Source organism: Astyanax mexicanus, chromosome 11, assembly GCF_023375975.1.
Source record: "Astyanax mexicanus isolate ESR-SI-001 chromosome 11, AstMex3_surface, whole genome shotgun sequence".
NCBI classification, from domain to species: Eukaryota; Metazoa; Chordata; class Actinopteri; order Characiformes; family Acestrorhamphidae; genus Astyanax; species Astyanax mexicanus.
In genome coordinates, this window is record NC_064418.1 from 28,960,544 (window position 1) to 28,977,028 (window position 16,485).

Below are 16,485 nucleotides of genomic sequence, written 5' to 3' on the forward strand. Positions count from 1 at the left end.
ACACCTGTTCGATGAGTCACACAAGCTTTGGCAGGAGAAACAGAGAGTCTGTATACCAACAAGAAGGACAAGTGAACTAGCAGCACAGTGAGCACGTGGATATCGGTCAATAGGCCCCTCTAAATCTCCCAGTACAATGAACCAGACCATGTTGATGACTCAGGAGCTTTGCCAAAGAGGGCCTAGCACATGCCCGAAGGCTACACTGCTGATGTGGCCTAGAGAGAGGCAAAGGAATGCTGAAACAACAGCCTTTTCTGCACAAAGGCCTACGGCAAGCACTTTCTAACCCACGTGTTAAGCCCTTGTTTATCCAAACCTCTCAATAGACATCCACTCCTGCATGACAGGGCAGTTCAAGAGGTTTCTTTTTTTTTTTTTGGAAAACAAGAAGTTTCTGTAAAAATAAGTGAGAGCCCTCCTCTGGCTATAATAGGAATGTTGTAGTGCTCCTTGTAAGTAATTTCTTCTCAAAGATAGTAAAAAATAAATCACTTATCATTAAATTACAACATATGTTGAGAATTCATTTATTGGCTTTAGAGTTTGAAAACAATCACACATAACATAACTTACCTGTTTTCAGTTTGAACAACAAACCTGTTTTGATCTCTTCATCTTGTCCACAAATGCATGTGTACAGCACTCCACAAGGGGGAGCTAGAAGTCTGATTTATTGTTTTTTACATCAGTGGTGGAAAAGTGATTTACTGTCACACATTTACCCTTTGTATGTCTTGTGTGTTTTCTTTTCTGTTTCCTCTGTTCCTGTTCAGCCTTTTAGCCTATTTTGTGTTCTTCCCCCAGGGGTTCTTTAAGCACATGGCCCTTTGTAATTGTTTTGTCTCTGTCATAGCCATTAGTGTTGTCACCTTGTGTCTTGTTTGTAGCTCCACCCCTTCGTTTCCTGCCCCAGGTGTTCCTCATCCTTCTTGTGTATATAAGTGCCTTTGTTTCTTTGTTCTGGGAGTATTTTGGGTGCTTATTATGCCATGTATATGTATCTGTGTCTGTTTTGATTGTTTGGGTTTTTTTTTTTTCAATCTCTGTGTTATTCTCTGTATATTTTACATTTCTACTCTACTTCCATCAAGACTGCAATTGAAAAACACAGGAGGACCAGTGAGGTTTTTTTTTTTTTTTTTTTTTAGCTTTCTCGGTCACATTACATCGCGTTCAGTAGCTCCTCCATTTCCACTAGCTGTTGTGTTTACATGGATCTCTGAGGAAATGTGCGTTCAAAGTGTAATTAAGGAGCGTGGCAGTGGACAAAAAGCTATTTTATTAAACGCAAAGTGATGAAACTCAAAGATGTGCGTCCGGACAGGAATAAAATGACCTGAGGACCACGGAGTTCAGCGAAAAATAGTAGGTAATTCAGCCTGTAATTTTCTCAAAGGATGTCTGATAAAAACACATACATGGTCGTTCCAGAAAGGAATAAAATCACACCTAGGGACCCCCTATAAAAGTGAACAATTTCCCAGGAACCCTTGAGAAACGTATTTTTTATTCATCTTTTTTCTTGTCTTTTTTATTAAGTTATCCTAGCCTTGTTTATTTGTTTCATTTGCTTTTCTCGTGTTTATTTTCTGTTTATGCTTTAGTTTACCTTATTTTGTTAAATAAAATATATACCTGCATTTACGTCTGTCCTCTCTACCTTCCGTTTGTGTTCTGGAGGGTGAGCAAAAAACATGCTAGTTCTAACATGCCCATTTCAAAGATAGTTGAAATAAAAATATAAGCACAGATGTGTAAGAATAATTCGACTTTTTTTTTTTTTTGGGCAAAACACATCAATTAAATTGCAAACTTTGTTCAATGAAGTTGACAGTTTGACATCTATCCCGTGATTGATTGCTATCTGGCTAATCTTTTCAAAGTTTTTGGGAATTTGGAAGTTCCTTTTTCATTCTCAGGCAGAACTTGCAGTCATACTTGCCTACTATTAAGGGCATGACCATAGGTTAACAGGTTGGCCCATGTGTTAATTAGCTGGCAGCTGAGATGTGGGCCTGCAAGGTCATGATGCAGACACCCCTGCTGTAGTGTAAAGGCAGTCTGAGTAGATGGAGACATCTAAGATAACGGCAGCAACTGCTAACAGAAAAGCTTTCAGAAAATACAGAAGTGATTAACCCTTTGATGTGCAACATATTCACACCCACTCTAATGCGCAACATGGGTTGTTTTTAAGCATCATACATTCTTATTTTATTTTTACCTTACCTACTTTTTGAATAAAAGCCCTTTTTGTATCACTACCCCTTTAATGCACACATGGGTCAAGAATTCATTTTCTATGTTAATTGAACCAATGGTAAATTTAAAATGTATCCAATGCAATGATGAACAGCAAATGCCCTCAGTATTAAACCTTTTCATTTTTGCAACATAAAAAACTTCATTAAAATTTTATCTTGTCCTTTCTGATCTTGTTCTTTTTATGGGGGGGAAAAAAACAATAAACAACAAATGTAATATTCTGTAATGTTCTGCAAATTGTCTGACCCTCTAGTTGCTAACATCTTGCTCAGATTGCTTTTCCCTTAATCAGCCCAATGCTTCATTCCCAAGCCATGGGTTATTTTTATGCTACTAGGTCACTGCTAGAGTTCCGCAGCTGAGAGGAATTACTTTAATCCCATGAAAAGAATGCGAAAGTAAACATTCCAGACAGGAAAGATTCCTTGTAAGGCAAGAGAGAAAAGAGGGAGAAATGAGAGTGAGTCACTGGCATCTTTAAGAAAACACTTCATTTTTACAGGTATTGTTAATGGAAATGTACAGTCCCTACAGAGTCAGAAATAACAAGAAGGAACGCAAGAATAAAGAAACCGATAAATATTATTACTGTTCTCATCCAGCATCCAAATGCACTGTAAAAATCTCAAGCACTAAAAATGCTACCAGTGTACAGTATATGCTGACTGAATACTACCATTGCTCATGCTCTTACAAGTCCTATCACTTTATCACAAGTATTTCCCCGCATGAATTAGATACTGTCTATTTTTATTCAATATACACTAACACTGTACTTGTAGGAGAAACTTACCGTGCTGGATTTTCACATCAGCGGACGGACGGACTAACAGTGACCTAGTTTAACCCCCGTTCACTGAAGGAGGCACAGTGTGGTGCTCACCTTTTAAAATGCTTTTAGGCAGAATGGTCGGACTCTTTTTATGTTAATAAACAAAGCACCTGAGCATGCCCAGTGGCATTATCTCTCCCAAACACTGTTCCTTTTTTATACTTTCAGTCAGCAGAAAGAAAACAAGTACATAAATCCATTTCCATAAAAGGCAAAATAAACCTTGTAGAAAACTGTAAAGACTGTAAGTCTTGTGGCTAATCTGTGATGTTACAGCTATGTATACAGAACTTTTTTCTCTACCCAGTTATCGATCTATACAGATGTACTATCTATAGTCTTGGTGTCTTGCATCAACAATAATGTGTACATGCTTAAAATAGGTTTCATCATGAGATCTTTTTCCTAAAGACATACACATTAAAACACTGTAAAAAATAAAACATTTAGCACCATTGTTTTATTTTAACATTTTATTTTTAGATCCATCTACCCACCCAGAGAGAGCAAGGCCAATTATGCTCTCTTAGGGCTCCGATAGCCGATGGCAAGCTACATGAACAGGATTCGAACCAGCAATCTCCTCTGATAATGGTTTTAAATAATATACACGTGCATGGATATTCCAGTGAGCTCTGCTGCATCAACTGTAAAGAAATTGCTGTCCATCAGAACTTAGTGGCAAAGTAAGAAGCGGACTCACAAGGGAAGCCACAAAGAGGCCAACAATCACTTTGAAAGAGCTGCAGAGTAGAGTCTATGAGAGACACTATAAGCCATTACAAGGGCCATTCAACTAACATACAAAAATCAGGTGCAAATCAGTTAAAAGTTGTTGCTGTTAAAAAGCTGTTTTGCAGTAAAAGGTTGCTAAATTGATTACTAGATGTTTAAAAGACACATAATGAATTTTGAATTGAACATTTTACTTTAAGAGCATACTGATAAAAGAAAATAGTGTGAATTTGTAGTTTTTTAATACTTTTGCAAGACCCAGTACAATGCCAATTTTAGGGTGTTGCATACCCTTAAAATAAAATTCATAAAAAAGCCACCATGTTTTCTTATATATATCAAATATTTGCAGGAAAATATCTTTCAAGAATGAAAACTTATTTTAGAAACACATAAGACCTTGTAAAACATAATCAGAATCATGGTTAAAAAAAGATTTTACAACAGTTTTAGCCCACTTGGGAGTATGAAGGACTACACAAAAATAGTAGCCTATCCAGCACGATGTGCTTCAGCAGAGCTTTTGAAGAACGTCCAAGAGTTACTGGTTCTGAACTAAAGCGGCTCATTAGCACCACAATCTGATGGGCAGATTCCCAAAAGAATTGCCGTTTCAAGAAGTTAGAAAGGGAGAGAATTCAAAATGATACTCGGGCCATCCATTTGAAGCCTGGGAGAAGTGCACTATTATAACCTTATAATCACCAGCAAAAAAAAAAAATCATCCCATCATCCCAGGTCAGTGAACAAAGACAAGTCATGTTGATGGGTACACTGAGTCTACACCCATCACTAATCTACAGTGAGGATTTAGACTGTTTTGACTTGCCAGTCACAATTTAATTACAACAGTACCTCCAGTTTTTTGTTATAAAAACAGCTCTGGAAAAATAACAAGAGACCGCTTAAAAATGACGAGTTTCTTTGATTTTACCAAATTGAAAACCTCTGGAGTGTAATCAGAAGGACGATGGATGATCACAACCATCAAAACAAGCTAAACTGCTTGATTTTCTGCACCAGGAGTGGCATATAAAGTTATCCAAAAGCAGTGTGTAAGACTGGTGGAGGAGATATGCCAATATGCATGAAAACAGTGGAAAAAAAATTCCACCAAATATTAATTAATGAACTCTTAAAACTTTATGAATATGAACTTGTTTTCTTTGCATTAATTGAGGTCTGAAAGCTCTGTTTTTTTTTTTTTATTTCATCCATTTCTCATTTTCTGCAATTTTTTTTTTTTTTTGCAATTTGGTAGAAATGTTGTTCGTGTTACTCAAACATATAACTATAAATAGTTACATCAGAGAAACTGATTCAGAAACTGGAGTGGTATTTTCATTTATTTTAAGGCTGTATATAATTTTCATATATTTTAACCTAAAAGATGTGTTTTTTGTGGCTCCCAGTCAGTACTTTAGACTTTACTACGATGACAGTATGTGGTCAATTGAAGTAGAATGCCAAAGCCATGTGCCAAATCACACTCCCATCTAGTGATGACAGATGCCCCATCATACACCTGGCTTAGGAGGGCATGCTGAGACCTTAATTATGGCTCTTAGCTTGGGACGGATGACCTTCCTACCAATCCTTAAAATACACACGTAGTGCCAATGAGCTCTCACGCCCCTTTTACACTCTGCAGTCACAGTCTCCTATAGCCTTTACCCCCTTAGGAGGAGTCTTAGCATGTAAAATAACATTGGTAAAATAATAAGAGCCTAATCACAATAATAATAATAATAATAATAATAATAATAATAATAATAATAATTTAGAAGGTCTATGGATCTATTATTATGTACCCAGAATTATTATTCACCATAAGATGGCAGCACTGAATTGAATTTATCCAGGTAAAGAAATTTCAATAATAGGTGAGAATTAAAAACAGGATAATATGAAATAAGTTCTCTGATAAACATACAGGCAAAGTGTTAAAACTATCAAACACAATGTAAAAATACATTTTTCAAGATTTACTATGAATTAGCACATTTGAAAAATGTTTAGTTTTATACAGTTTTTATTATTTTTATTACTGTCCACCCTGCCTTGCAGTTTTTGGAAGCATGAATGAAAGCAAATAAGAAGTAAAAACAAAAAGTGATTACGCTGTAAAAATATGATATTTGTGTACGTTGTGTCTGTGGTCTTGGTCTGTGGCAAATATGTACTTTTAATGGTCATGAGGCACAGTATTCTGATAATGTGCAGAAAAGTACTGTTTACGTCAGATTTTTTAAAGTATGTGGACATATATCTTAATCAGGAGGATTAGTGACGTGTGAGCTAAAAATAAATCATCAGAAAAATCATTAAGAGGAAAGGAAATCCTGCCATTACTGAAAATCCAAACAGGACAGGCTTTAAAGGTCCCACTGCATTAAAAAAGGAGATGTGCTGACAGATGTGATGATTTAATGCTCTTTTCTTTACATCCATTCAGATCATGCATGCACACATACACTCATCATATTCTCACGTTATTAAAACCCTGGGATTCACCAGAGTGGCCGCGTGACGTCAGGACGGCGGTATTGCCATGGCAACCAATCTCCTCGTCGCCCTCCTCATCCCGGCAGCAGCACCAGAAGTACAACCACACACACACACACGCGCTCGCACACACACACACACACACACACACACACACACACACACACACACACACACACACACACACACACACCTGTTTAATGGAGAGAGATAATCACACACAGTCAGAGGAGGGGTGTGGGTGAAATAATAAGAAAGAAAAAAATAAGAAGAAACCGTAATTGAAAGTGACAGAAACACGTAAATAACGCACACGTGTCACATTCAGTACAGTTTTGGCGTAACTGAGCGTCAGTAAAATGTTCTCCACACGCAAAACTAACAAAAAACCCTTAAACTAAACTACAAATCCCGTGTAAACAGAATTCGAGCACTGAATTACAGCAGTCACGACTTTAGTAGGTCAAGTGTTCAGCCGTGTTTACCACAGACTGAAAGCCTAAAGCTAAAGCACAAGACTAGCTTTAGCCTTTTATTTAACGTTAACCGATTTTAAACGTTTTTGTTGGGGGTCACGTGATGTGGGACGTTAATATGAGTCCCGTTTGCATTAAACCAGAAAACAAACAGCTGTAACTTACATATATTCAGTGTTTTAAAAATGTATGTTTAAATTAGTGTGATTGCAGTATGCACCTCAGCACCACCTAGCAACCCCTAGCAACAGGATAGCAAAACCCACAGATACCATAGCAATACCTTAGCAACCACCAAGCAACATCTTAGCAATCTCCTTGCAACCGCTTAGCAACACCTTAGCAAGCGCTTAGCAACACCATAGCAACCACCTAGCAACCACTCAGCAACACCTTAGCAGCCAGCACATATACCATAGCAACACCTTGGCACTCACCTAGCAACACCTTAGTAACCACTTAGCAACACCATAGCAACCACCCCGGATACCTTACCAACACCTTAGCAACCACCTAGCAACCACTTAGAAACCACCTAGCAACCACTTAGAAACCCCAAAGCAACCATCACAGACACCCTAGCAACACCTTAGCAACCACTTAGTAACAATTTAGCAACTGCTTAGCAACACCATAGCAACCCCCTAGCAACTGGTTATCAACAACTTAGCAACCGCTTAGCAACACCAAATAAACTAGCCACAAATCATCACTGCAATCACACTTGCAGGAACAGTATTGTATTTATGTATTCAGTTATGTAAGCATTTCTTTGTTTATTTCTGTTCTTATGTTTGGTGCAAACTTTAATGTGCATATGCTTTGTTGTTGTTTTTATTTGTTGTTTTTTGTTTTTATGTATTTGTTTATTTATTTATTTGTTTGTTTGTTTATTTTTCTGTTCTTATATTTAACGTGTACAACTTATAACTTTAATGTTTATATGCTTTGTTGTTTTTTCAGTACTGCCGTTCTTGAGTGGACATTATGTCAGTATTTTAAAAATATATATATTTTGTTAAAAAAAAAAAAAACGTGTACATCCAGCTTCCTGTAGTGCAAGTCATGGCTGTTGGGTGTCTGTGTGTTCGGCTGCCTCTCCTCTTCGTGCTCCGGCGGGATGGAGTCAGGAGTCCAGAGCAGGCTGCTGCTGTAGGTATGTAGCTGCTGCTTCATTTTCTGTGTTCATCACTTCATGGAAATGTGCCATTCTGGAGAATACACTTCCCACGAATGGAGCAGCTTTTTGGCTAAGAATGACCACCATCTTTCGGCTCCTCTAAGAGTCCACCAATGTAATGGTTTGTTTCTGGTTAGTAGAACGTTTTCTGAACGTTACAGTTAACCTAACCTACTTAGAGCGTTCAATCTAAGTTGCCTGGATGTGTTCTCGGAACGTTTTTGTTTTTTAACGTTTTTAAACGTTCTGATAACGTCGCTGCGACGTCACGTTGTGTCAGCGTTTTTGTTCTAAGTTTTGAGGATGCTTCTTTTAATAATGTATGTCCTGCAGGCATGTAACAGTATTAGATGTTATCCTGACGTATAGATTTTGTCATCTGAGGTCGGACCTGACCAACATTCAACCTGAAATTAACGTCTGTTGACGTTGGTGGCCAGATGGGAACGTTTAGTAAGAAACGTTCTAATGACGTTATGATGCAAATCATTAACATTATGTCACCTTTTCAGAACGTTCCTGAAAAACATTGTTTCTATAACCTTACAGGCTTACCTCCTTTTTTAAAACGTTGCTAAACGTTCTTATAACATTATTTGTTAGCTGGGGTGTTGCTTGTTGCTGTGTTAGCTGTCTGTAAAAGTAGCTATGTGTAATAGAAATTTATATAGGTTAGCTAACTAGCTATTTAGAGTCTAGAGAGTACTTGTGTAGCCAATTTAACTGCAGCATCCTTTCTTTTTTCAGATAATTTTATTTCAAATTTGTATCCTATTTTTCCCCAATTTACATGGCCAATTACCCAACCCACTCATTAGGACTTCCCCTATCACTAGTGATGCCCCAAGACAAGGAGGGTAAAGACTAGCACATGCCTCCTCTGATACATTTAAAGTCAGCCACCACCTCTTTTTGAACTTCTGCTGATGCAGCATTGAGTAGCATCACAGTGCGCTCAGAGGAAAGCACAGCGATTCGGTTCCGATACATCAGCTCACAGATGCCTTGTGCTGATTGACATCAACCTTTGGAGTGATGAGGGGAAAGAGCGCCATTTACCCGCCCAGAGAGAGCAAGGCCAATTGTGCTCTCTCAGGGCTCCAGTAGCCGATAGCCCTTTTCTTTTCAATTATTTATTTAGCTATTTAGATTAAAATATCAAGGTATTTAAACGTGTCTAATAAATAGGGTATACATCACATTAAAAAAAATATATTTTGCATCAGTGACATCACAGCCTTTATACTGTTGTATTTCAGGGGACAAAAGATACATGCTTTATGTTTAGCATTTAATTATATTAATTTTACTTAATATGTCTTATATTGTTTCCATACTTAGCTGAGGCAAAGTATTATACTGTCCACCCTGTTGTAGTAAAATGACATGGCAATTAAAATAATTTTAGAACATTTTAATCTTTAATCAGAACAAGGCCACCATGAACAATTCAAAACGCTTGCAAATGTTTGATTGTGATGTGGTGCTCGACTAACGAAGTCACGAATCAGTCACGTTTAATTTCCTGTGCATCTCTATGGGGTCTTGCCTCAAGCCATGTGTTAAACTCTTTGTCATTATTGTCTCTATAAACTCATAGATGCATAAATGAGAAACGGTCAATTGAGCCAAACACTGCTGCTTTGCAAAATGTGAGAAGAAGCAGCACTTTTCCCAGCGCTGGCTCTGGTATGAAGTGTTTACAGTGTTGTGCAAAGGGGGATCCTGGGAGGGAGCTATTTTTAGCCCTTATTTCATCATTCCTCTGCGCAGAGCGGTGAGCTGCAGGCTGCATTATAATGACTGAGGGATAAAGACACAAAGGCAGCGCTCCTTCAGAAAGAAGACCCTTTTCTTTATTCCATCCACAGAGGTGGCTTTAACAGCACAATAACCAGAGACAACAAAAGGATGCCTCAGCCTCTCTCAATACCTTTGTGGCAATTATGTTTTTCTTTTTGTTCATACAAACAAAATGTACAATCATAACAGCTAAATCAAATAGTAGCTTATAGGTCTGCACAATTTAGGAAAAGGCTCCAGCTGAGCACATGCATAAAAATAAACGAGGGGTGCTTTATGCTTTTCGCGTGCAGCGCAAGGACATTCATAGCAGCTGAACTGTGTTTGACAGTGAATTGTCGCTTGATGCTAAGCATTTATGCGTACAGACGCACTCTGTAACCGTGTTTCTCCAAAGGTTGTCATAACAGATGGAGTCCGATCATTATCAAACACCATGAGCCCTTTAACTTCTCCTTTTGAATTTTCCATGCCATATATTGTATCCGGTATCTACCATTGTGACATATGTATTGTTCTGTAGCAGTAAAAGGTGGCATAAATCATGCCTTCTATAATTTACACATGTTTAATCACGCACTGTGGACTGATATACCAAAAGTCATTGGATAGTAGCATGAGAATTGATAATGAGGTGTTACCTCAGGGATTGGCTATTTTAGGGAATGCCCACACTTGTGTAAGAACACTGGTCAGTGTGTGCATCACAAGGTGGATTTTAAGCCAGGCCTGATACAGACAATGTGGACACTGAGTACATCATATAAGGCAGGGCATTACCACCCACAGGGGACAGCTCATTAGGTAGTAATGATCGTGACTGCTGATGTCTGGCTAAAATTGTTCATGCAAACAGTGATTTAGTCTGTGCAGGAGGCCCCACACATGTGTCCCAGATGCCTGTGCAGTGTTCATTGGACATAACACTAGTTCATGTCCTTTCACTGTTATTGAAACCTGCATGCATTTTAGAGCTAAGCTATACATGCCATATTAAAAATAAAACTGTATTACATATAGGTACAGCACACATACCACAGCGGCATTGTAGAGCCGCACTTGGAGAGGTCAGTCACCATTTCGTCAATTGTGGTTTTTGGTTCAGGTGTCTTTATAAAAAGCAAAGGTGACGTAAAGCTGTGTGAACCAGTTATGAAAGGTCACGAGGACTACATTAGAATTTGGTAGCAATATTTCAGTCCTATTGGTTTTTGCAAGTTTTATCATGAGTCCACATGGTCTGTGTGTGTTTAAAAGTGTACAGACGTTTCTTTTAATTGGTGCATTCTGCTGTTACGTCTGTAAAGTACAGTTGAGCTCTTATACAATGATTTTTAAACTTTTAAAGCAATGTAACACCCATGATCAAACCAGAATTTTAAAGTACCACCCACTGTGTGCCTTACCTATTTAGCAATCTACAAATTATTGATTATTGTTTCTTTGTAAATGCAGTTGCCTACTGAGTAGTGTTGTAGTACTCGAAAAACGAGCGGTCTCGTCTCTGACTCGACCTTGTTTAGAATCGGTGTTGTCTTGGTCTATGAGCTAGTTAATCTTAGTGAGGAGCTAGTTAATCTTAGTGAGGAGCTAGCTAACCTTAGTGATGAGCTAGCTAAATTACTAATGTTATGGAGAGAGAGAAGTAAAGCTAGCGACGAGCTAGCTAATCTAAGTGACGAGCTAGCTAACACATCTAAAATACTAATGTTACCAGAGAGAGAACTAAGGCTAGCGACGAGCTTGCTAACCTTAGTGACGAGCTAGCTAACACATTAATGTTAACAGGGAGAGAACTAAAGCTAGTGAAGAGCTGGCTAACCTTAGTGACAAGCAAGGTAACCTTAATGACGAGCTAGCTAAATTGCTAATGTTACCGGAGAGAGAGAACTAAAGCTAGCCACGAGCTAGCTAATCTTAGTGACGAGCTAGCTAACACATTAAATATTACCGGGGAGAGAACTAAAGCTAGCGATGAGCTTGCTTACCTTAGCTGCCAGATAGCTAACATTAGCGAAGAGCTGTTTGAGGGCAAATAGTGAATAGAATTTGATTCAGTTGACTTCATGTGGTGACTTCTAATTAAATTTTAGAAGAGACACATATTAAGCATAATTTGGATAAATAGAGAAGATACTATAATGTTTTTATTTTTAAATCTTAGTCTGGTCTCGGTCTTTTAGATTTTGTTTCTTAATACTTTTGTGCATGCATTACATTACATTTTCTGAGGTCATCTGATGTACCACCCTGAAATGCTTGGTGTACCAACAGTTGCACATGTACCACAGTTTGAGAACCACTGTTTTAACATGTACAAAGCATAGACTGTGTATAGCTGGACAGAGCATCATCTCTCAAAAGTGAAGCCACCACAGGTCGGGCGCCCCCTGCTGTTCGGTTTCAGAAAGCTGTGTAACCCTACCCATCGCCATAGGTTTCAATGGCAAAACAGACAACTTTCAATCACTTTTTTTTCCAGTATACTGTAACTCTACCTCCATTATTTAAATGCAACAGCTAGTGTAACCTCTGCTTATATTGTCAAATTTTTATATCCCCACAGAATACATTTTTTAAAAATGTTATTCAGCTCTATTCAAAAAGGTGTGGTTATTGTAAAAGGGCTGGTTATGGGCGGGGCCAATAACAGACTGTGAGCTTCGCTCCGCTCCGCTTTGCAGCCTGTGACCTCGAGGCAGTCCTCAGGGGCGGCTTTATTTAAATGAGTAGGCTGTCTCTCCACAGTCTTTCTTCCTCCTCTGGTCTCTACTGCGCAGACTCGGGTATCAGGATCGCCAATATGGCGGAAGATTTTGGCTTCATTTTCATTGAATGAATGGAACCAGCGACACGGCGTCCATCTTTTTTACAGTCTCTGGTACATAGTAAAGGGAAGCTCAAGTATGACCGTTCTGTCCTCAGTCTGAGGATGACACTTTGGGTTGTAATGATTGTAAACGGTGGCGTATGGCTAAAATTGTCTAATCAAACAGACACGCCACTTCCTAGGTTTTAATGGGACTTGACAAAAGTTATGGGATATGACACTAGTTCCTGCCCTATCAGTGCTAACCTTTCAGAGTCGTTATAAAAAGTAATTGTACACTAATAATGAAAGATAATTAGGATTAAGAATTAGAATTTAGAAATAGAATTCAGGAGTAATATTATTGACCTAACTGTTTTGCAAGTAATGTGATAATAAAATATATACTCTTTGGGGCAATGTATTAAGACAGGGATTAAGTCTAGTCTTGAACTACACTGCATTTTTTCCATTGAATTATAATGCATACTAAGCTTAATTGCTGTCTAAAATTGACCCTGTATATTGAAAAGTATCCAGCCATCTCTAATAATGAACAAATTGTGCTATTTACTTGTTTCAATTTATGCATAATGAAGTAAAGCTCAAGTTTACTTTATGTGCCTCATTGCATTTTGAAGATAACACCTTTATTAAATGCCCTTTCCTCACAATGATCATGCAGCTGGTTGCATGCATGCAGACTTGGACAGAAAACAGTACTGACAGTGGAACTAATATTTCAATCCCAGCTGTAGGGGGCATCTCTGCACTACTATGTTGCACTGACCAGAGTTTTCGTCAGACAGATTTTATAAGATTTATTTTATAAGTTTTCAGTATTAGAATCAAGCAAGTTGCTAAATGTATATGAAAACCTCTGAGTCATTTCCTGCAGTTATGCACTCCCACCGATGTTTGCTGTTGATGTTGTTTTAAGAACATGTAAGTGTTCAGGATAAAGGCATTATTACAGGCAAGTCTCCTGCAGTTCTCACCAGTAGATTTATTCACGGTGTAAGAAACTCAGATTGTAGGCCTTCAGAAGTGTCCTAAGGTTTTTTTTCTCTGTGGAAGGTTGTGTTGTGTTGTTAGGAGGAGTGTGTATGGCGTTTCTTTTTGAGATATCTGCACGAGTGCACAACAAGCGGAATAACCGATACACTGCCGTCACCCCATGAAAAGTAAATAGATGTAATACATTTTCTAAACACATTTTCATCAAGCCAACACGTGTGCCAAGTCTGCAGAATAACATTCTCTTGTATGAAGAAAGGTTGCTGAGGACAGCAGCTGGCTGCACAAGTACCAATTTATCTCTCTCTCTCTCTCTCAACTTATGCATGCCAGCACACACATGCCTACACACACTGATCCCCAGTATTTGACACAGGCATGAATGAATTATGCGATTTTAAAAGTGTAAAGAGATAAAGCACATTTTGAGTCTCTATCAGACAATTACTTTTTCCCAATTTAAGTATATTGGCATTCTTGAATTTCTTTGATACTAAAACTATAACATCATGTACTATTTCTGACCTTCCACTACCCATAGTCAGAATAAGTGCATTGCTTTGACCCCCTTTTCTCTTGTTGTCAAAAAATAAGCATGGCTAAATTTGATTTTGTTTACACTTGTGCCAACATTAGAATACTTGATGATAAATGGTGTGAAGATATTTTGTTTTTAAAAGCTGAATTCTTTTCAGGCTTCATAGACTTTTTAACCAATAAATCTCCTTGATTTTTTCATGACTTTTCCATGCCTTCAAGGCAAATCTTCATGACCATACGATTTTTAAAACATGCAGGCATGGACAATAAAACCAAAAATTAACTAAAACTATAATTAAACTTGATTATAGTAGGTCTAAACTGAATCTGATAAAATGTTAATGCACAATCTTTAATAATAAATGTGTATCAGATCCTGAGCACCCCATTGCGTAGGGCTAAATTACTGAATTAACTCTGAGCTGTTGTATTTGGTAGCTCAAATTAGATTTACCATTAATACCCTAAAACATAAATATTTGTAGACCAAATTTTAATTACTTTTCCAAAAAATTCTGGGTATATTTATTTTTCCAAAACTTATCCAGGCCTGGAAATTGCTATTTTCAAATTCCATGACTTTTCCAGGTTTTTCATGACCCTGCTTTTCATTTCAGGGTCCCATATTTTGCTCCAAAACATGAGGTGACACAGGTATAAAGGTATTGTTGGTAAGGGTATCCTACCCGAAAGGGAGGGGTACCTGGGGGCCAAGATGTATAAAAATTTCAATTCCATTCATTTATAATGCAATTTCACACAATATAAATATATTTTAAATTCACATTGTATTGAAAATGAAAAACAGGAAAATTGGAGATTGGACAGTTTATGCTTGTTGTTTATTTATCTGTTATGGCAAATATTCTTCATTTCTCCTGATACTGTGCTTAACCAAAGTGCCAGTATTGTGTCATTTCCTTTAAAAGCTCAGAATTGTAGATAAACATACATATAAAGTTACTAATGCAAAATATATATTTCATTATATTTTTAACTGCAAAATAAATCACAGCCTAGTTTAGTTATGCAAAATATCATTTTAAAGCATTTTTATTGGTTCATTCATCAATACATTTAACACAGTATGAAAAACAACTGCCAGATTCACACTGCTCAAAGGTAACAAAAAATTTAGATATAGTTTATGGAGTGGATATTATCTGTTTAGGCAGACACTAGTTATTCAGGACAGCAGTGATATCCTGTTGAAAATCATTCTTTGTCTAAGCTTTAGGCAAAAGGGTAATTATATACTCACACACACAGCAGAAAAGTTTTTTTTGACTCATAATGATAGGGGAGCACTTGTGGTGCTAAAGAAATCTGTTTTTTAAAGTTTGCACATGGAAACATCTACAAGTTTCCACCAATCTAAAGAACCGTTTGACCAGAAAAAGCAGTTTAAGCATGCAAAGTACTCTGACTTAGTCCTGTATAGCAATATTGCCTTTATTAAAGGTCCCAAAAAAAAAAAAAAACTTATTGTAAGGTGAAGACAAAAAAAAAAGGTGAAAAAACTAACAATAAGTATCACAGTATAGAACAGATAAGTGATCAAACATGTTTACTTGGATTAGTGTACAAATAAAATTGTACAGCTAAAATGTGTATGAACGTAAGAAAAAAAGTCTATATATTATTAGGGCTTAATTAAGAGTGTCAAAATATTAGAACAAAAATAGGTAAGTGCGAGCATGTTCAGAAAATATGCAACATGATTGGCAGGAAAATATATTTGTCAGCTTAGCACTGGTAAAGTAAGAAAAAATTGAGAGATCACAGTTCTGAACCAGTTTTTCTGATTTTGCTATGTATAGGTATATGTCTGAACAAAATAAACATTGTTGGTTTATTCTACAAACTTAACAATATTTCTCATAAATTTCAAATACAAAATATTGTCATTTCGCCTTTATTTGGAGAAAATCAGAAATAGCTGAAATAACAAAAAAGATGCAGAGCTTTCAGACCTCAAATTATGAAAGAAAACAAGTGGTTTTAAACAGTTTTCATGCAACTTGGAATGTTCTCCTCAATCAGTCTTACACACTGCTTTGCTAGTATTGACCCACGCCCTTGACTGGGCAGAGAAGAAGAAAAGAGGGGGAGCGAACTCAGTATTGGGTGGAGTTTGGGGCAGCTTCGCTGTAAAGCGTGAAGCCGAAGCCCCAAAAGTTAAATCAGAACTTTCAGAACGATGGAGTGGGTACATGGAGTGGAAAGATGATGGCAATGGGAGACAGAAGAGGAATAGGGAGGACAGACAGACTGAGGAATAGGAGAGAGAGAGGAGGAGGAGTGGCCACGCTCGAGCACC

The 16,485-nt window shown here is 37.5% G+C and overlaps 1 protein-coding gene across 1 annotated transcript in view; it reads left to right on the forward strand.

The window, feature by feature from the left end:
- Window positions 1–7,889: 7,889 nt before the first annotated feature.
- Window positions 7,890–16,485, forward strand: part of LOC103046181 (diacylglycerol kinase beta) — a 194,126-nt gene continuing 185,530 nt past the window's right edge. Inside the window, exon 1 of the mRNA XM_049484968.1 lies at window positions 7,890–7,972. The gene's annotated coding sequence lies outside the window, so the exon portion shown is untranslated. The remainder of the gene's footprint in view (window positions 7,973–16,485) is intronic.